Here is a 22,895-nt window from a genome sequence, read left to right as displayed (position 1 = left end):
CGCGCATCTGGGCACAGGGAAGCGCATCGAAAGCCCAAAGATATTTTTTGAGTGGAAATGGAAATTTGAACAAACAGAAGGCATTATTTGGCATTATTTGGCTATTCCCCAACGGAGCATGGCCGCAGTTTGTTCGCTGCGGCGTTTCTGTGGCCGGCTCGTTGGATCGCAGGGCGAGTGTGTCAGGTGCCAGTGAAGGAGATAAAACCAGTAATCAATGAGCGCGTGGCATCCAGCTCACTGCCGTATTGTAAACTCACACGGAGAGCCATCAGAGGCATTCTGGGAGGGATGGAGATAAAAACGTCAGCCAGCTCATCTCTTCACGCCACCATGCTCCACTGCCACCAGTGCTTTGATGGCTGATTCTTTTCCATGACTTCTGGTCCTCCCAACATACACACACACACACACACACACACACACACACACACACACACACACACACACACACTCACACAAACATGCAAACACACATACACACCCTGTAGTACCTCGTTTATGCAGCATTAACCGGCCAACTAGAGAGATCTGTAATAAGGAAACGTGTTGTTTTAAGGTGGAGCAGGCTGGTCCAGTGGCCTGCTTGGAGCTGGCGGTGTCTGGAGACCTCCTCCAGGTACAGAGAGAGAGAGGGAGAGAGAGAGAGAGAGAGAGAGAGAGAGAGAGAGAGAGAGAGAGAGAGAGCCAGAAACAGAATCAGGGACTCCTGAGGGTCCAGATCTGAAAGCTGAGATTGATGATACAAAAGGATTTCCTGTGTGACCGCGCGAGTGTTTGCGAGGCGGCCCACCTTAGCGTGCGTGTGCATGCCCGCACCTTAAGAGTCTACACCTGATCCTCCCTTGATCCTCAAAATTTCATTTCAGCCCTCTTTTATTTTATTTCCCCTTCCACAGTTACCCAGGGAGTGCGAGATCTCCCAAAGGCCATCAGGACTGCTCACTGGCCCCGAGCACATATTCAGTGTTTTGCTGCAGTCTCACTGTCTTGGGGCCTGGCCGGTGAGAGGTAAATAATTCTTTGCATTTTTATACCTTCAAAGGAGAGGTGATAATGCTTTTCCTGTGTCTGCTGACCTCCCTGAGGAGTGACGCTGCCAGTGTTCGCTCAGACTTTGCATACACGTGTAATATACTTTCTTTTTTTTTCCCCTCTGGTGCCTATGTACCACTCTGCGATATGTCTGTTGACCTGACTAGCCACACAGTGCCTCCCTAAAGCAAATATCACACAGCTGTAAGGGGAACGACCTCTCCTTCACGACGAGATGAATGTTGACAGAGAATTTCTCTGCAGATCACCGCACATGGAGAAAGAAGCTTCAGCTTGAATATCCACCCTTGAGAACACCAATTCCACATAAATGTATCCAAACACTGCACTTCACAGCATACGAACCCGGCATATCCATTTCCACATCCATGTGCCCAGTATATCCCAGTATATCCGAGTATATCCCAGTATATATAATAGAAGGGACAGCCCTGTTTGGTCTAGTACTAAAACATGTATTGGGGAAGAAGCGCTAAGGAGCATGAGTTTCATTACTGTGATTTTACCGTGAGCTCCGGGGCTTTCATTTAATCTCTTAAAGAGGTAAGTGAGGTAAGTGCGTTAGCCTCTGTGCCTCTCCTGCGCACGTGGAAGCTCGGCACCGGAGCGCGGCCCTGACGAACAGCCAGGGGAGGAAGCGGCATAGGCGACACCGGCCGCGCCAACCCATCTGAGAAGGGTATTACAGCCTCTCGCCGCGGCCCTCTCCTGACAAAGAGGATTAATCTAGAAGCCGGCGGCTCACCCCTGTAGCTACAACGGGCCGAACAATGTGGCCGAGCGGCTCTGTGAGCTGCCCGTTTTAGGTGGAGGAATGGGAGGTGGGGGACGAGGGGGACGAGGGGGACAATCCCTGTGCATCCGCTGACCCTCGGAGGGGAGGAGGCGGAGAGGACGAGAAGCGCGCTGAAGCGTCTCCGACGTGAAGGAAACACACGGGCATTGTTCACCTGTCCGGATTCTTCTGGAGAGCAGGTGCTATGGCTCATTTCTTCCTCGTTGTGCCAGGATGAAGAATTGCGGAACTGGAGCAGGGAGGAGGAGTGCAGCTAACTGCACTTAACGGCAAAGAGTTCGGTCTGAAAGTTTCGTTGCGGAAAGCGCTGACCAGGTAGGTAAAGAAAGGGCATCATCATATAAAGGTTTTGAGGATGTGCTTCGCGTTTGACACAGTCAGTGGTACTAAAAGAGCCTGTTTATGGTCTGTACCTGACACCAGAACTCCTCTCTTATTGTGCCTGATTACAGACAGACAAATCACCTCAAAATCAAACTATAGCCATTACTAATCAGTCGCAAGACATTACTCTTAAGAGTCAAAGCCCTACAGATTAAAAATACCTAAACTAAAGGGAGAATATAAGAAAAATACTTTAGCTTTCATACAAGCTTGGGAAATCTTAGAGGATCTATTTAGTTTGAAGTCCTTTTTTGTGTAAATTATATGTTAAGAGCAAGTGCATTTGCTATATATCTTACTGCCTGGGAGGTGTTTCTGATGGCCCTGTGCGGGACTGCTTGGGATTCTGATGAATGCTGCCTAATGCATGCCATCAAGCACACCTTCCACTATCATTCATCACGTTTTTAAAGATTCTCCAGATGGGAATATTAACAAGCACATTGGCACAGGCTGAAGTCTTTAAGAATCGCACAGGTCTGCATGTCTGGCACGGGAACAGGATCGCTCAGGCCGGCAAAGTCAGGATTAAAAAGAAAGTCCCAAAAGACTGGAGCAGCAATATGATCACAAGCCAGAAACACCTCCGCATTCTTGGGTCAGATGTTTTTTGGGGTAAAGGTTTTGGGGGTAACAATATAATAAAATGTCACAGATGAAGAAGAAATATGTTACATCATATACGTGATATCATACTGCACAAGTGTATCATTTTGTATTTAAAATATTAAAGTTACTGATCAGAATCATAAGTAAAACTTCCTCCATTAATTAAAAAAATGACATTTATACACCATTCACCTTTTGGTCATGTTTTAACCCACACCTGCCAAAGCTGTGTAATTTTTTTATTCGTCCAACACTGCCCAACTTACAGTTACAGCCCAAGTGCCTGAGGGTGTAGTGAAGCCCAGGAATCACTGAGAGACAGGAACTGCGTTTATGCTGGGCTCAAACCTATTTTTCAGAAGCGGTCTAACAGGGAGCCCTGGGTGTGACAGGAGATCCACTGCGATTCAGAGCCGCAGGACCTGTTCTGATTTTCCAGCCATCTCACACACACACACACACACACACACACACACACACACACACACACACACACAGCCTTCTCACCTGCAAAAGTGGAGCTCACCAGGGTTTTCGCTGTCCCACAGCCCCCTATCTACCTCTGTGTCCTGAAACACACTCTCCTACACATGCACACACACACACACACACACACACACACACACACACAAACACACACACGTATACACGCACAAACACACACGAGGTGACCCTCTGGCTGTGAATTTAAACGAGTCTGTGGGTTGAGATCAGCCAAAAGCACCTGTCCATATGGTGCTGCTGGTGAGAGAAAATGAAGGTTATAAAAGGAAGGAAAGTGAGAGAGAGAGAGAGAGAGCGAGAGAGAGAGAGAGAGAGAGAGAAACTGCACTCATCTGGCTTGGGCACCCCGAGACTCAAGAGTCTAGTTCAGGTCATACCTGAGGGAGCTGGGCACTAAGATCCAACATGTCAAAACTGGGTTCAGGTTCCCTTGAGCTCTAGATCTAGGCCATCCTGATCAGAGAGAGAGGGGGGGGGGGGGGCTATGCCTACAAGGTAATCCAGACATCCTTGGCCCCCTCAACCAGACCTCCGACTGCCCTGATGTTTCTATTTACAAACACTTTGTTCTGTACTGCCACACACTTTTTCCTATAACCACCTGCACACACACATACACACACACACACACACACACACACACACACACACACACACACACACACACACACACACACACACACACACACACCCATACAGACACATATTGACACACCCACACCCACACCAAGCTGGTGCCATTAAAGTGTCTGGACACTTCTATCAAAGCTGTCTCGATCCCTCAGCCAGCCAAGTTAAGGTAGATGGCTGGGTCATCAATCATTCATGACTCCCATGGCCGTTTGGACAGGCCCAAGGCAGAGAGGAGCATAGGAGGAGTTGAGAGGGACACCAAATGGACAGATTGAGAGAGGTGGAGGGCATAGAAAGAACAGGCAATCCATTTGACATAATATGAAAGAGAGGGGGACAGAGAGTAAAAGAAAGAGGGTTCACAAGGTAACCCAGATCATCATGCCCCTCCCACCCCTACCACCCGCCCCACAGTCCGGGGAAATCAGCAACTTCAAGGTTAATTAAGCACCAAAATGAGATCAAGAAGCTTTCTCTTATAACTCATTAACCAATTACAATGCCTTCTCAAAATAGATCAACACCCATGTTTTGCCAAATTTAATTGGCTGTCAAAGCAAATTAAATATGCGGTCCACATAATGAGCTTCCTGCTGTACAGCCAGGTCGCAGGTCCTCCTGACATGCATGAAGATGTTGCGTGGTGCTCAGACTGACCCTTGTTCCTCCAGTCACTCATCCGAGCCCGTCAGCCTTCGTCAGCTGTGGCTTATGCTCAGCGGTGTGAAGTTTCCAAGTGCAGCTCCACCAGCAGGGCCTGGCAGCTCACACTAGGGTCCTTTACGTGTAGGCTCGCTCCACCCACTCGTCACGTTCAGGGTCCCAAACAAGCGTCCGCACGGACTAAACAGAGCCACTCGGCCATCTTCGAGTTGGACACGCACAGTGGGGGGAACGCTGTGGTTCAAGAATGATGTAAAATAAGCCCTCAAAAAATGTTCTATTTCACAGGATGGAGTAACATGTTCTATAACTTACGACTACAGCTCTGTAGTAACATGCTGTATATAAAGATTTTAATACCCAAAGACTTGCTTTAATATCTTTAGTAATTAGTCTACTTTGCTCAGAAATAAATATGTTAAAGTAAATAAATAATTAGTGTTAAAATAATCCGCCACCAGACAAATCAGTGCTGTCTCTAGCCATGTCTTTCTATTGAAAGTAATCCGAGGTTTTTAACTTTTGTTCATTTGTTTTTTGTTTTTAATTCACTTTTTTTTTGCCTACCACATTCCAGCCATCATCAGGAGAAACCAGGTAACCCTTCCAAAATGGTATGAAAACAGCAGTGTTGCTGGTTCTACTACGAGGCTGTTAGGGCGGCTTTGGGCCTAGGCTGGTCTTAGGCGCAGGCACTGACCCAAACACAGGGACATTACGCACTCACAGAGCTCCTCTGTAACCCCCTCTACTGTGGACGCAGTTTTGACAAAAAATAAGAACAGGAAGGGTCGATAGCGTATTCATCGGCCTGCTCTGGGCACTAGCGGAGCAAAACCGGACAGGCCTTCAGACGAATTTTATCCTATAAAATCCACCACTGCGTAGGTGGTGCATGTTTCAGTAACAGATCCATACTGCGTGCAGCATTTGGTAGGAGCTGCTCTGCAAAGCGGAGTGTGTGGAACTCGCTGGCTAAGGCAAAGTCGACAGTAGCCCGCCGTGTTATATAAGCGTGTCAACTCTGCTTCTGGGTCAACCACACACGGAAGTACAATGGAAGCTCCATGTCTGAGTTGTGTAGCTGTCAGGTCTCTCAGTCTTAAAGTGCCCCACACCGATGCCCACGCCAGCTCCTGCCTTCAGGCCACTTCCATGAGTGTCGGGCAGTGGGAACGTTCCTGCAAGGTAAATCCTGGAAATGACACGTGTGCATACCTGCCACTGTTCCTGCAGTGGCAAGTTAATTCCACCTGTAGGACAGGAACCTTCCCTAATTAACCGGCTCTGTCGCTCGGCTTACTGATGATAAAAGAAAAAAAGAATGAAAGTTTCAAGGGAAGGACCAGCTGGGAACAGTTTTTGCAGAAAGGATATGCAATTGTTTTTAAGTGTATATGTAGTTATAACTACAGTCATATTATCTTAATATCTAATGCATAAAGCAATTAAAGCATTAAAGTCCTTTTGTTGTGCATTTGCTGTACTTCAATAGGCACTTTCTCCCTCTGAATTTCCACTCCATCCTAATTTTCAAAAGGGCATGGTAATTTCATCAGCAGTAGGAAATTACTGAGCTCATTCACACACACACACACACACACACACACACACACACACACACACACACACACATACACACACACACACACTATGGCTCCCTCTCAGCATCCCTCGAGCTTTGACCAGCGAAGAAATGCAAACAGCTGGTGCCTATACAGCCAACGCCCTTCACAATCCACTGGTCATCTCTCAGTAATCAACCTCCATTACCCACTGCGAGCGTGCGCGCGTGCCTGCACCGACACTACCGCTCCTCGCCGTGCTACCCAGCGTCCGTTCTGCTCCGGCGCCCAGGGGGCGGAGCCACTGCAGGGCCTGCCGCGGAACTCTGCGTATCCACCTTTGGCACTACCTGTGGAACAGCGGAATCGATCAGGAAACGGGTCGCCTGCTCCGCCGTGCGTTATTAATCGAGTGCTTGGTTAGAGTTTGTTTTGGAGATCATTTGAAGGTGTCTCTGTGGATATATTGCCGGCCCGTAGAGGTGAGAGAAAATGCGGGCCCAGCGTTCCCAAAAGACATGCTTGTGTCAGTGATGGATGTCATTTGCCCCAGGAGAGATTTTACACCTTCTAGCCCCTAGTCACTCTCTCAATTGCGCTTTCTTTTTATTTCTCTGCACCTAGGGACAGAGCTATTGATCGCACCGCTCGCCACTAGCACAGAAGTGTATGATTGCATAATTTCAGTTCTGTGAAAGAGAAGGGAGATTGGTAGACATTTCTCAAATTGAGAAATTGAGAGAAATGAGGAGCAGTCCATAATGTAAAAACACACTGCCACCCAAATTCTACACAGTGAGATCAGTTCGATGCATATGTCAACAAAATAACCCCCGTGCACAAACTGCACCACAGGAACCCCATATTTAAGCCCCATATTTAAATTCAGCCACTTAGCCTGGAAGTGAGTTCTTTTTCACAGAAAAGCTTGATTAATAAAAACGTATTGGGTTCCCAATGATTTTTATATGTTATCTCTAAAACGCTGTGTTGGGCTTGATAGCTGCAAATACAGATACATACAGATGGCATGCATCTTTTTGGCTAGAGTAAATTTAAAAGCATGCAGCAGTTTGTCACAAAAAGCACTATATAAATAAATTTGCCTTTGACATTTTCTTCAATCACATCCACTCCAAGGTTTAACACATTTAATAAGACAAAGAACGAACTTTAACTTGAAGTCGAAAGTGAATGTCCCCTCCTCCTCCCAAATGCGAGGAGATCTACAACAGGAGGTCACTGAGAGGGTGTGTGGTGGGTAGATGGCTAAGGAAGGGGCATCCTATGAGAAGCTTAAGAAAAACAGAAGCATTATGTCACTCTGGTACAAGGTCTGCACTGCGCTTCTAAATGCATCCGGTGTACCCTGTCGCTGGTACAGTCCTCCTATAGGTCGAAACGGCACCGGCACCGGCGAAAAAAACAAGCAGCGGGAAAACACAGCATATGTGCTCAATGGCGCATGAGGCTAGCTGTGCTAACATTCTCAGCGCATGTAGCTCAGTGCAGCCGGAGGCTCCTGCTGGGAGGAACGCAGCCAGACGGCCGCGGCACAGACGACAGTGCTCGCCAAGGAGAACAGATAGCGAGTGTATGCATGAGTCGCTGTGCGTGCGTGCGTATGTGTGTGTGTGTGTGTGTGTGTGTGTGTGTGTGTCTATGTGTGCATGCGGAGGCTGACTGATGTGGTTAGGTTGTGTTAGCCTCCCACACAGCAAGCAGAGGCAGTCTTCACTGGTGACAGGCCTAAAGCGGTATGTTGGGTGGCAACGGGCAGATGGATGTGACATAACGGCATCTCAAAGAAGAGAGGGCCATCTGGCTCACCTTACAGTTCTGCGCTTGCGTCTCCAGGTGGAGCACCCGCTAAAGGCACCAGCGCTCTGCAGCTCAGTGATGTCACGGGAGGATAACGGAGCGGCCCGTTTGCCGAGCTCCAAACGCAGATAGACGCGGTGATGGGGCTTAGCAGTTCACCCAGTACTCTGACCACCACAAACAGCCTTTCTCGTCCAGCAGCCCATACAGACCTGAGGGATGTTTCTCCATATCAACATCTGTTGGGCCAGCATCTGTTCCTGAAGTGGAGACCTTTCTCTCAGTGCTGACCTCTCTACAGGGGTCTCTCCCTGAGCCCCACCGCTCTTCCAATAGCTCATCAACAGATGTTCTTTCAGAATATCAGCACATAATCTCTTGGGTCTCACCTATATGACATGACATGAATCTCAGCTCAGCCCTGAAATAAAGTAGAAAAGGTCACCATGCTCAATAAACACCAGTGCAAAAAGCTGGAAGGAACTCTTCATTTTCATTTTCATTTAAAACTTGCATGGATTAAAAAAAAAACAACTAGTGGATAAAAAAATTTATGTAAAAATTCTATGTTAAGAATTTGTCATAAGTGACAACAACGGCCTTATCTAATCATTAGTTAATTAATTAATTAAAACGCTCTCCTTCATAGAAGAAATATAGCTTTACACTTTGGATGAACGCTTTGTGACTGAATGAACTGATTTCTATGGAGGACGAAAGGCAGAACTGTCCTCCTGAGACTCAGCACCTGCGCTAAATACAACTCTATGTTCCTGTGGGTGAGAACAGGTTCCCCGAACAGCCATTCTTTGAAAGCGGTTTGCCGTGTGTGGGTCTCAAAGCGGCCCTGCCTTCTGGCTATAATCACAGTTATTCACTTGATTAGGCTGACACTGTTACCGTGGCAGGAATCGTGGGGATGGACATGACAGTATGCAGATAATTAGCAGCTTCCAAAATGGTATGCTTCTCAAGAAATGACCCTTCCTTCATCCTGGCCCGTCTTCCCCCCACAGTCTCTCTCTCTCTCTCTCTCTCTCTCTCTCTCTCTCTCTCTCTCTCTCTCTCTCTCTCTCTCTCTCACACACACACACACACACACACACACACACCTTCTTTCTAATGTGTTTACAATTAATTGACAAGTCATGCCAGTCAAACCGACGTTTACCATGGTACATTTCACACTCCCTACCCACGCGGGGAAAGCAGATGCAGTGTTGCACGTTCTACCATCCTTACGTACTCTACTGCTTCGCTGCTCTGCTTTTCCAGCAGCTATGTGTTGACCGGCAGCTTCACAGCAACTGGAATCAACAGGGGCCACACGGATGGCGGCATGCACCAGATCAAACCGTGCATGTGGCATAGTGTCCTAGATCCATGACACATTGATTTTGCGTTGGATGTGATGATGTAAGGGTATCTGCGGTGCCATGCAGAAGATTAGGCTTTGGGTAAGCATAGCTTAGAGAAGCCTTGATGTGCATACCTCCAAAATTTCCAAACATACCTCCAAAATCTCCAAAAACCAAACGGTTTGCGGATGTGTCAGGAGAATGCTGAACACAGTAGCACTGGTGGCAGGTCAAGGGATGAAGTTCAAAGATTGGTTGTTAGGTGCAGAATTGAACATTAATATGAACATGAATATGAACAAAAGCTTTCTTTATAGCCTCCAGTACTCTCCTTCTCCGAGGCCTTCTCTACAACGCACCAGAAGATGCTCTTCATTATCCACTTTTTGTTTGCTCTTGTTTTGTTTGTTTGTTTATTTTCCATTTGTTTTGTTTTGCTTTAGTTTTTTTGGATGCTGCTCCCTAGTGCTCACGTTCGCGTTTCGTTCACGTGCGCTGGCCGACAACCCTGCAAACGCTCACTTACGACATCTCCACATGTCCGCAGATGCCCAGAGGCAGCAGTGCAGATCTGGCTTAAAAGGCAAGTCACAGCAGAGAGCAGAGGCACCTGCGCGATGAGGGAGGCCGGGTGGAGCACAGGAGGAGGCCTGCCCTGGCCATTCTGCTCCCCATGGCAACCACTGCTGCTTGTTATGGCCTGCACACTGTTGTGGGAGGGAGGAGGGAGAATGGAAGAGAGAAGCTTCTAGTCCTCATTGACTGCCTGTGTGTTCTGCGAGAAAATGAATGATCTTTCCTGAATGACCACTTTGTCACTGAAAAGAGAGATTACATGCACTTTGGAAGGACAGATCGCTTTTTAATCATGGTGCTGTAACAATGGGCCTGCCACTGTGTACTTTAGATTATTCCTGTCATTATTGGCTTGTTTTAATCAGTCTTGCTTAGGAGATTGATGAATAGCTTAATTAAAGGAGATCATTTGTGGGGGGTGGGGGGGGGGGATTTCAGTAGCAGATTTAAGTGTTAAAAGTAACATGTGGAATCTGTATGAATACAACGTAGACTGGGAGCAGCAGGGAAAGCAAAAAATTAAACACCTTTGAAGAAAAAAAAGAAAGAGAAACTCTGCACCAACTCCAGCTAAAGACCCATCTTAGCAAAATACCATGAAATTAAAGGTTTGATGGCTAAAATGTACATTAAAAAAAACAAAACAAAAAAAAACAACGCAGAGAGTTTCTCTCCCATGGGCTGGTTCCTTATAAACACCAATTCATCTTACATAATATGGCAATGTAGCAGGAGAGTCCAACTCAGCGACTAAGTTGGCTTCTCTTCACAGAGCATAAGGATGAGTTCACAGCATTTTACACTGAGCAGGCTAATTGTGTTCACCCAATCATTTGTGTTTTCAGTAAATAAAAAACTAAGCTGTCTGCAAACAGGGCCTGATGTGAGTATATCGTGGAGTGCATTCCTTTCCAACTCCTCCAAGTGTCTCCAGTCAGACATGAACACGGGGAAATGGAGTGGACCATAAAGTAGCTACACCACCCATGGGTGGACAGCTGTGTTTTACAGATCATTTCCCGTCTCTCACACCCAGGGGCCGACTGCATCATGTCGATGCACTGTGTTTTGGACTGTTACAGTCTGATAGGAATGCATAGGTTGTACCTATTAAACACTGGTTAATGCAGTCTGCCCCACACTCTGAGCCGTGCATTCGGTAGAAACCAGTTTATTACATTTTAAAAGACTTTGTGTTCATAAAGGGGAAGGAAGGAAATAAATAAACAAATAGGTTGAACAAACAAAAGGGAGAAAACAAAAGGTACTCGAGTTAAGGTGACTTTTTTGCCTGAGGGATGGCAGAAAGCCAGTAAGCCTTGATCTCTACTGAGACAAGAGACAGTCTCATAGGCCAGAGTGAGACCAGGCAGAAGCACTGGAATGCCTGATAGTTACACGTGTGCTCCACATCAAAAGAAGACTTACTTTTTGTTTGTTTGTGGGCGTGTGTGGATACACTTGTATCTTGGAGGTTTGTGATGTTTATTGAAACGTATTCTGAAATGCTGTGCCATGGCGACTTAATTAACCCGTATTTTGTTTGATGCGTTTAAAATGATAAATAGACGAAGTCGTGGGCGTTGTTTAATCTGTTTAATTATTCATGTGTTTCATTTCAAACACTAGCTTCTGCCTGCGATTTCCATCCAGACCGCTCGTTAGATTCATTCATTGTTCTAATAAATCAACTCTTGCGTAAAAGCCAGACGTGCCACTGATGGGCCATCTACACTTTATTCTCATGCACTGTGCTGACGTCGCTCGCGGAAAGAATGGATTTACCTGCATTTAACTGGAATTATTTGAAACCTCGCGCTCTGCTTTTACGCGTGATTGTGCACGTTCCGGCTTTCACCGTCAGACCGCTACTCGGCCACTTACGTGGATGTCGATGTGTGAGGCGCATGTCCGACAGATTCGCAGTTCATAACCATGACGGCCTCACCGTGGCACTCTCTAATCCAATTGATCAGTCTCGTTGTGACGCGACACAGAGGACGTTTGAAAGCACGAGGAAGAAATTCGTTCCGCTCTTGCAGTGAGTGAGCGTGCTTCCTCCCCCGTCTGCTGATCCTCTTTCAGCCATTTGTACCTTTGCTGCAGAGTACGACAGGTGTCAATCTAGCATAAACTTTTTTTTTGTTTTGTTTTTTCCAAGACCAACTACCAAACAGGTAGAATAATACGAGATGCACAGGATGGGTGGGATTATTTCAGACCGTCATAATGATGCTGTGTGTATTTCGATTACAGGGTAACCCACTAACTGTCAAAGCATCTGCAAGCCGGCGTTGTATGCGAGTTCAAAAGCATATGGCGAAAATCCAGCCCTGCCACAAATTAATAAACATATTTTACTACAATTGTCAGAGTGAGGTGTTTACATGACACATCTGCAGCCGGAATGCTAGAGAGTTTCCCCTTCCCCAAACAAATATTGTCTCATTGCGAATGAAAAGAGTGTGATTAATTGGAGCTCTGGAAATATCAAAGAACTGTTGAGGGCATTGTTTTGCAGCTACATTTCAGGACATTTATATTATAAAGCAAAAAGAGCAAAAAAAAAAAAAAAGTTTGTTTTGTGAATATTGTCTGAAACAAGCCTAATTAGGCCCCATAATTTATTTTCAAAAATCTAAAGCATTTGATTACTTTGGCAGATTTTAATGAGGAACATTACCATGAGTGAGAGTTATGTTCGCCAAAATAAATAGATAAATAAACAAGAAATTACACAAAAAGCCAATTAATACATAATAGTTACTGTGTGAGTGGGCAACCACAATTCCTCACTGCACTCAGTGAATAAAACCCTGTATCAGTGTTCCAAATGCATTGTACATTAAAAGGAGAAAAAAAAAGGATTCATATTTTATTTATCAAATACATGTTAAATTGCTACTATCAGCCCATACCTGTGAAACAGCTGGTGATTCTCAGCAGCTCCTAAAGTAAGTGATGTCTGACTCTGACGTGGGCCTGCTCCTCGTGCCGACGCGTCGCACCTCATGACCTGCGCCAAGAGTATTCACCCGAGTTGAAACTGCACAAGCGTGGGCAAACCACCATTATGCCAGCCTTCATGCACTCCTGAGCAGGCCTCATCAAAGGCTTCGTAAAGTTCCTTTCCATTAAATGACAATGCACGGCACTAATACTCTCGGTAATTTTCGTGTGCAGCGTGCAAGTAAGATGAGGCCGATTTCTCTGACAGCTAAAGTGAAAGCTGGTTTGGAATTAGCCACGCTGGTGAAAACGTTTCTCCTTTAATGTGTCATTAAGAAGGAATGCATTGGCGGGAGGAGTTCTCATGTGTTTGAATAAGCAGTGCCGTGTCAGGGCACTGCAGAAGGAGAAGTCAGCTCGAGGAACCACCATTTTGCTCGTGGGATGTGTGTGGCATCAAGGTTAATGTTAAGCCCATTTCTGGGCTAAACCAGACAGTAGATATTTCCGACTGAAATACAGTCAAGGACTAAGTTTGGTGTGTATAAAATGGCCTTTACATCAAGAGTTCTGTTCTTTTTAAGATAGTGAAGTGTGTATTTCAGTCAGTGGGGTAGAGCAGAAACACTAAAGTCTGGTCCTGGTGAAGTTCCGTCCTGCAGAGTTTAGTTCACACCCTATCAGAACCTGCCTGATCCGGTTCATCAAGACCTTCAGTAGCATCTTAACATCAGAGCCAGGAGTGCCAGGTCAGGGCTAGACATAAGAAAATAAACTCTGCAGGGCTGGAGATCCCCAGGACTGGACTCTGCACCCCTCAGGTGGAGTGTGCTGCATTTTTGTGTAAACAGTGGTATGAGTGAACACACACACAGACACACACACACACACACAGACACACATAAACATACACACCCTGTTTGTGTAAAAGAGAACAATTTCCTGTCTAATTGAAAGTCAACACATCGACCGCAGTGGGAAAATGTCAGTGCCGAACCTCTCATAGCTGCCTCTGGCTCTTCTCTACAGAATCCCCCCCCACCTCTCCCCACCCCACCCCAACCCACCATTTTGTACCTCACACACACCAACGTGTGACACGTGCAGCCATTCTGACCCGGTTCTCCGGCTTCCGGCTTCCCTCGCTTGGCCCGATAGACAGGACTGGGGGAACAGTGGCTGGAGGCAGTGGGCAGGAACACAGCACTGCTCATCTTCAGCCAGCTTATACAGCAATTAGTCTCACTGTGCCGTGGGGTCAGGTGCTACGCCGAAAAGAGGCGAGAGGAAAAACGCGCGCACACACACACAGCTCGGAAGCAGCATACTAATGATGCAGCTATCTGAGGCAGCTTCCATGCGGTCTGCACGAGAGGGCCACTGCTGACTGCCAACACACACACACACACACACACACACACACCCTGAAATCTGCCTTGGTCTTTAATTGACTCAAGCTTGCTAATGGTGATATCCCTGCTCATGGCAACGAATTACATCTGAGAGTGCACCTTTAACTCAGTATACATGCAGAAGAGGGAGGGAGTAAATCAGCCCAATCAAATCTGAGATAGTTAGATAGTTATAGCTGCTCTTTTCTTCTTGATGCAATTAGGTCACCCTTCCGCCCGGCACAGGGAGGCGTGAGATGGTGTGCGGTGGTTAGTGTACACCAGTGCCGCACAAAATAACACTCGGACCCGTGGGCTAATGCCGCGTTTGTCGCTTAACACCCAGCAGCGCCACTGCAGTCCATCTCCTCTGACCCACCCCACGTCTCTCTCCTCTCCCCACAACATCAGCCTACCTGGAGAGATTACCGCCACCTCACTGATGGGAACACAGGGCTGTAGGCAGCAACGCTGGCATGTATGGGCTACGTTACCCACATAACTCTCTGCAAGCAGCCCCACTACTGTTATGGTGCTGCTATTTCAGTTTAGGTCAAGCATTCATCCATGGGGTGAGCTGGACAGACAAGCACATTAAGGTTATTTTAAAGAGGAGCAGGCCCAATAGGGCATTGAAGTGGACAGCAAGTGCTTTGCTCTAGCTGTACATTACTATAGAAGTGGATGTTTTCAGGCAGCCAGTACAAGAGCCATCTTCAGAGGTGATGTTGCTATTGCTGTTTACTTTTTTTCACACTAATATCACTTACCATGAGCAAACTGTCTGTAGTTGTCAGTGTTTCCATCAACGTTTCATGGTCTGGTTCCTCTGACCTGCACTGCAACACCCACCCCCGCGCACCGCGCAAAGCTGCCACCCTGCCATGGCAACCGGTACACCTGTCAGTGCGACGGCACACGCCGCGTGGCATCGGGGCCCATTCTTCTTAATCACTGTCACTACCTCACAGCACACTTTAATTTACCAGGTCTAGCATGACACCCTCTAATATATTTTAATTAAGTCAATATAGTAATATTTTAGCCTCTTCTTGCATGATTCCATTTAGGACCCGTCAGATTAAATTAGGGCTCGAGCTAAGGGATCTCGGTGGTCGGTCGTCACTTGCTCGGTCGCTCCGTTTGGGTGGGATCTCGCCGGAGAAGCCAGGTGGAGACGAGAGATGCAGAAACCTTGTTTAGTCCTACGGGACAGCCACGGCAGCAGCTAAAGTGTTCCGACCTGGTGAGGATTCAGATTTGGCTTAACAAGTGCAGAGGCTCCAACGTTAACCCGGACTACATCATCAGCAGGGTACCTGCCACTGGAGATACAGAACAGTAGTAACGCGTGTTGGAGAGCCCGGGAATTGAAACAGAGAAAAGAAAAAAACCAGCTCTACTTTAATTAACATTCACTCCAGTTTGCTCTGTCTCCTTTTTCATCTATTATTGTTCTTTTCTTCTCTAGTATAGAATAACTTAATAGTGATGCCGCCAGAGAAATTAGGGGGAAAAATCATTCATTTGCATACTAATTGAAGCAGCATGCAATTATGAGACAAGAGTCCTTCGCTTCTCAGTGGGATGCAGGGGATTATGAACACGGCAAAGGAACCAAAGTCGCCGAACACCCAACCCGCATGCTGTCCGGTGATGCGCGGATGCGCGTCGCTTGCCACAGCAGATGCTCGCCCACAGATTGCGGCACTAGCACCAAACCGTGAGTAGGGCTGAAACTTCCACCCGGAGCCACATCTGAGCACCCAGGCCGGCTGTAAAGCTCCCAGGCTATTGCAGAATGAGATGGCCATGTCAAGCAATGCGTCATTTAAAACAGCAATGTCAGCAGCACTGCTGCTGAGTGGTGTGTGAGTTCCCGTGGGAGCAGGCGCTTGTCAACTAGAGGCCAAAATGCAGAGAATCCTGCCATGAGATTATTCACACGTCCTGTTTGGCATCTTGCTAAAGACAGGGATATGGACACTGCTCATCTTTCCTCCTCCTGCTTGATAATTACACACTTCCATATTGGCTCACTTTAGGAAGAGAGGAGATCGTTTTGTTTTGATGTCCTTTTGGGAAATTAATTCATTTGACTAAAGTGACTTAGTAATTACAGTGACATCAAGGTTAATTGCCAAATCTGTATTTCCTTGCCAGCATCCTGTCAAAAATTCCCCACACAATCTGTTCTGCAAACGCAAGCCAGGCGACATGTGTTGGTATGGCAAGGCTATGGCCCAAATGAAGTTTTTTTTGAAAAAAAAAAAAAAAAAAAATGAATACGCTTTTGAGGAACAGCTTTGTCTAGAGGCGCCCTGACAAGAACACTTGTGAATTCCAAGCACAAAAGGGTTTTATTTTATTATTTTTTTTCCTCAGTGGTGGAATGAAATAATGTGGCCTCAATATTATGAAAGCGCAAGTCTTCATAATAAGGAATAAAGCCATATGTGCGGACGCTGTCATTATTAGTCAAAGGAACATTTGCTTAGAACATTCTGTTTAGATGATACTAAGTTTATTATGCTGCCTTTTAAAACAGTTACATGTCTGGAAACCAAAATAGCTCATTAGCATTTGTCTCCTTTTATAACCGAATAATTTAAATAAAGATCAACTATAAATATCTCACTGTTCATCAGTGGGCACTTCATGTCTGCCCTTCATTAGTCTGCACACATTTTGATGTTTATGTTTTTTTACTTATGAGCCTGGGGGGGTTGTTGGGACTTAGCCAAGAAGCTAACCAGGATAGTAACCAGGATTTATCACAAAGAAGATCTGCCACAAAGTCAAGCAAAAGTTAGGAGATTCTACCAAAGTTCTAATCACACACACTGGCAAAGGCATATGCGACTGGACGACCAGCGCATTTGCCAGAGTGCGGGAGCACTACCCTTCTGCTCTTACTGAACGGTGGGGAGCTGCACCGACCCAAGCAGCAGGGTCAGGCGGCTGGACATGTGCTGCAGCTGAGGTTGACATTAGAGACTGAGGGATGACAGCAGCGTCCATCCCAGGAGGCTGCAGGCCACGGCCAGGAGTGCTCAGTGAAAGGTCACCCATCAGACACTGGTGATTAATAAGACATCCAGCAAATCAGTGCTGCCATCATCAATACGCCAACACAACCACACACCCCATCGCCAAACGAGCTGGGATGAGAGGAGACTAGCTAATCAGACGGGCGGAGAGCAGTTTCACTGCGCTTCCGTGTGTGACGGGTGGTGAAGGACACAAGGAACAGAGGATAGACCAGCACACGGCGCCTCCTTATAAGTAGCTACTAACTCCTAACATTATGAGAAGTACACAAAACTGAAAACTCTGTGCTCTTCTAGAGCCTCTAGTGCTGAGTTCATTGACTGAGAGACAATTGATGCTAAAATTGATGCAGAAAATTTAAATCTAGAGACATAAGAGAGTAATTGGAACTAGGTATCAAATCATTTGGAGGCTCTCCAAAATTCCTCGAGAGGAAATAGGCTGTCTCATCCTCAGGCATGCAGCTTACAGTTCAGCAGGAAAATGGCGTCCATCTTCAAGCAATAAGACAGGGGAAAAGTAAAGCATAGAGGATAGTCCCTTTATCAAATAAATGTTTGATACATGTAAGGCAAGGTGTAGGATAGTTAAGATAATGAGGCAGGATCAAAGTGAACAGCAATGGAGGGGGTGAGTGTGAATAGAGAGGGTGAGGGTAGAGAGAGTGTGAGGCTGAGAGTGTAAGGCGTATAGAGAGTGTGAGGGGGAGAGTGTGTGTGAGGGGGAGAGAGTGAGGTGTAGAGAGAGTGAGAGGGGTAGAGAGAGTGTGAGGGGTAGAGAGAGTGAGTGAGTGTGGGTTGGTGTTGCGCACAGGTAGATTTATAGGCAGGGAAAGAGACACCGAGCTGGAAATTGACGGAGATGGAGTCAGAGAGAGAGAGAGAGAGAGAGAGAGAGAGAGAGAGAGAGTTAAGGACAGATATCAATAGAGGGTGCAGGCAGCAGAGAGACTGAAAACTGTGCTCTGGGTTAAGGCAGATTGGAGCTGCACCTCAGGCAGACCAGCTGTTGCGTATTGTCTCTGTTTAGCCTCTCCACATATGCTATCCACCCCCAACGCCCCCTACAGCACACATCTACACAGCCTCATAGACACTGAACACCATCCACGTCCAACACTGCAGACCAGGTGCTCCGCACTGACACACTGATTGAATTTGAATTTCAAAAAAAAAAAAACTATTACTGCCTGAACTACACATGCAGGAGTACCACTGTTTCCTCACAGACTCAAACCACAAGAGACATTCATTACAATTCGCTTGCAGCTTATCAGCATCAACAAGCCTAACTGAGGTTTGGTTGATTACTTGACCGGTGGTTGGAGTGGCATTAGGACCTCTGAGCACCTGGCTGACAGCCACTGTGTTAGAAACATCCTACATATGCCACGTCTTTCTGTACCATGCATCATTGCAGTATTAATAACAATGTTTTTATAAAATGTTTTTATACTTTAGCCAAAACAGAAAGAGACCCCTGCAACTAAAATGATCCTTTGTGGTGGTGGGAGTTGGATGTGTGTGCATGAGAGGGAGAGACTGAGAAAGAGAGGTAAGACAGATAGAACGAACTTGTGTGTGTGTGTGTGTGTGTGTGTGTGTGTGTGTGTGGGAGTTGTGAATCTAAATGTGAAACGATCTAAATAAACACAAGATAATAGTAGCAGATTTGGTAGAAAAGGTCCAGATGGGTTGAGTCAGTTTCCCCTTTAGCTGCAGTTTAGTGTAGTGCATTAGTTAGACCTCAAGTGCTTCATCATCACGTGTACCTGCACAGAGCACGTTAGTATAAACTGCAATTTCAAACATTAAAAAAAAAGGCAGCCTAGGTGTGTGTGTAGCTGATGGCCTACCCTGACGCCATGCCCCAGAGCTGGAAGGACAGGCACTGCCCAGCAGGGATCACTTCATACAGAAGCAAGCTGCCCGTAGCTAACATGACACGGTAGAGGCTTCCTATTGGCCAAGGCGGGAGAGCGCATTAGCCACACCTATAGAGATAGCTCATTCATCACACTTTGGCATATGACGGGAGCACAACCCCATCGTTGGCTCCAGGACGTCTCCCGAAGGTGACAGGACTCCTCAAAATGACACCTCTCTAGCGGGCATAACCCCCCCCCCCCCCCCAAACCCCTCTGCCCACAGAGCTGCAGTTCAATTTAATGTTGAATGGTTTGTCAGAGGGTTTTTGAGTGTTGCTTAACTGTGACTGAATGTGTAAACTGTCCAGACAGCCGCACATCCAATCAGCACGCGTCATTGATGGGGGGGTGGGGGGTGGATCAGGGCAGGAAGAAGGGAGGAATATAGAGAAGACGAAGAGAAGCAACAGGAGTTCTACAAAATGGGCTGGAAACAGAGCTGGGTTTCATTAAAGTATCAAATGTAACTGGGCTTGATTTAACTGTCGGTAGGTTCTGTATCATCAGCCTTCGTTGTGGTTGTACAAGCTTATTTACGTATGTCTTCATCAAACATAATTACACTGATCAACAGTAAAGGTTTGGCAAGCCACAATTAAATAGAAAGTCAGGAGATGCAGGGCTTTTGTTTTCACTTGGGATTCTGTTCCCTCCAATTACAACCTTTATTGTCCTGAAACACTTTTACAGTTTGTTTTTGAGGAATCCAAACAATTAATCATTACTTCAAAACTAGGAAATGCCATGAAAATGTGCCTGTAGTGTACTGATGATAAAAATGTTTTTTTATGGCCTCCCCTAAACTCCCAAGATTAGTTTCATTGTAGTTAATGACCTTGTTACATTTTTTTTTTTTTTACTTTTTAATCCCTCACCCCTCAAAAGTTAGTGATTATTCGAGGTAATCCGCTAAAGCCCTCCTACTGAGGCTGTTATGAACTCCCCAGCTGTTGCGCACCATCCCTTTATGGAATTCCCCATGAGTCCCTTTAGTATCTCCTGCCAGTAAGAAAGCCAATTCCCAGGTGAGGAAGTTATTCCTATTTCTGGTAGATAAGACAAGATGTCCGATCTGTCAAACCAAAGTGCACAAGGGCGGGGAGGGGGGGACCTAACCACTGGGACAAAGGTCAAGTGCCCTTGGACAAACTGAAAAAGAACTGCTATATCAGTGGTGTTTGCAATTAATTACAAGTCCGTTTTGATTTGGGATTTCCACCGTGGTTTTGGACTGTTTTAATAGTTTTATGTGGCCCTTAACCTACAGCCTAAATCTCATTTGAGTATGAGGCCCATTCTTTGTAATATGGCAGACAGACGTTCACCGAGGCTCCTGAGCTTTAACCGGTTGTCAAGCGGCGTGAGGATCATTCTTATTGATATGTTTAGCTGGCCGACTTCCCATCTCCTGCTCCAATGCAAGTCCACGCGGCATCCATTTGCTCACTCCAACAATCAAATGTGGCCTTAGAGGTGACGACAAGGACGACAGCAATGGATTGCGTGTCAATTTGCTTACATAACTGAATCATGTCCGCAGAAGATGGATTGCGCAGCAAAGCAGTGTAGACAAGTCATGTGGATATTAATTCAAAGCTTGATTCATATATCTACCAGCCAACAGTATGTGGCAGAGTGGTGACTGGCTCTAATTTAGACATATTATGGATTAAAGAGGCTTACAACGCGGCGAAAGCGCCGCAATCAGGCTCGGATCGACACACAATCGCATTACGCATGGATCTGGTTTGAATTCCCTCTCAGGCGGCAAACTTCAGTGGAAGCGCTTAAGAAGGTATGGGCTTCTGTCGCCTGAGAGCTGCCTGCAAAGATGCAGACTCCCGGACAACTGTGAAGTAAAGCGCGGAAGAATGAAGAGGTGTTAGGGAGGCTCTGAAGGCTCCGCTCGCCGCCGCAGTTTACGCCGTCCCGAGCTCAGGCAGCCGCTTGGAGTCGCTAATTCCGCCCGGTTGTAGCCCTGAAGCATGCGAATGGGAATTAGTAAATTCATGGGCCAGCGAAAACCTCTCTGCTTCCAGAAGCTGATTTGATGCTTCTCTGCTTATTGCCATTCTTGGGAACTTTCATAGCAAGAAAAAAAAGTAACATCATTAAGTCCGAGAGAAGAGGCTGGCATACTCATTCGAGCGTTCGGGTGACACATCAGATCCATTTAGAGGAGAAAAATGTATTCAATTTTCCATGTTTGTATATCCCTAATTCTGTGCACCTCAGTTAACTGTGGAGCTCTAGAGCGTTTTCATATGCCATGATGACATCAAGTGAAGCTCCCCTTTCTGTGCATGTCCAATTTAGATGTAGCTAGTGAGATGAAAGCATGAGGATAAAGTGATTAATGATGGAACGCCACAACAGATTAGGAAACACATCGTATTGATCTCCACTACTTCTATGCTAAATGTTAACGAACCATGATTGTTCTTGAAGAGAAAAGGGTTTTGTTTTTCAGATCACCCGTGCTACTTGGGTTTAGCTAAGGGTTGCAATGATCTGGTATCTAGGCATTAGGCATTGCAAGGCCTGTGTTTCGTCTGAAAACACCTGACAGAAATCAGATTTGAATAAATAAAATGTTCGGTGCTCTCCCTCTTAGAACACCTCCAGCATTTCAAAGTATATAATGTAGAGTAAACTGTATTGTTTAAGCATTTGGAAAGTAATCTAGTTCATCACAGGCCTTCTCACTTGTTTGACAGTACACCTCGTTTTGTCAAAAATCAAGTGGCGGGAGCTGTGGAATGCCATAACGGGAAACGTGTTATTCCAATATTCACTGCTCAAGCGCATCAAATCAGCTCCATCAAATTTGGCTGTTTTCTTGGTCTAGAGTTTCTGCCTTTGACAGGAACGTGAAGCAAAACATGAAGCCTCTCTTTGCTTCTGTATCTCATGCTCTGTTAACCATAACTTCAACGCAGAAAAGAAAATTGAGCTTTTTCAAATAACCTGAAATATTCATAAACCCTGGCAAAGATGTACATGGGAGTCTTGAGTGAAAATGGTTCCCCCCCTTTCTCTCAGAAAACCGCTCTGGTCTCGTCGGAGAGAGAGAAGCGAGTTTGAGTGAAAACGTAGAGTAGACAAGCAGCTGGAGAATTTCCTCACAGCAACACCAAAGGCACTGGCCACCATCTCGGGTTTCTGAAAGTCAGAACCAGTTTCTTGACAAGTTGCAAGGAGAACTGTGATGCCCCAAACTGCTTATCAGTACAATCACACACAGACTGTTTACCCATAAAAACACATCATCAGACTTTCCCAAAAAATTAACAATTGGCCCAAAAAACCCAGCCTAAATACAGATGGCATGTTCATTTCTGCATTTTGGGCTAGATCCATGGAAACATTTGGAGAGGTGTGGAAGGAATCAGAAGCAATACTCTTCAGGTTAATGGCACTGGTGTTTTTGTAAGCCACCACATCAACTATTAATTACGCGGTGATTAGAGTCAGCTGGTGAGTATTAATCACAGCCTGTGGAAGTTATTGTCCTTGGGCACGATAAGGACGCAGTTGGTCCTTAAGCATGACAGGAGAGTGCTCCAACAGAGAGAGAGAGAAACAGAGAGAGAGAGAGAGAGAGAGAGAGTA

This window comes from Electrophorus electricus, chromosome 11 (assembly GCF_041902795.1).
Source record: "Electrophorus electricus isolate QZ-2024a chromosome 11, ASM4190279v1, whole genome shotgun sequence".
Lineage (NCBI taxonomy): Eukaryota > Metazoa > Chordata > Actinopteri > Gymnotiformes > Gymnotidae > Electrophorus > Electrophorus electricus.
Note: the sequence above shows the minus strand (reverse complement) of the source record.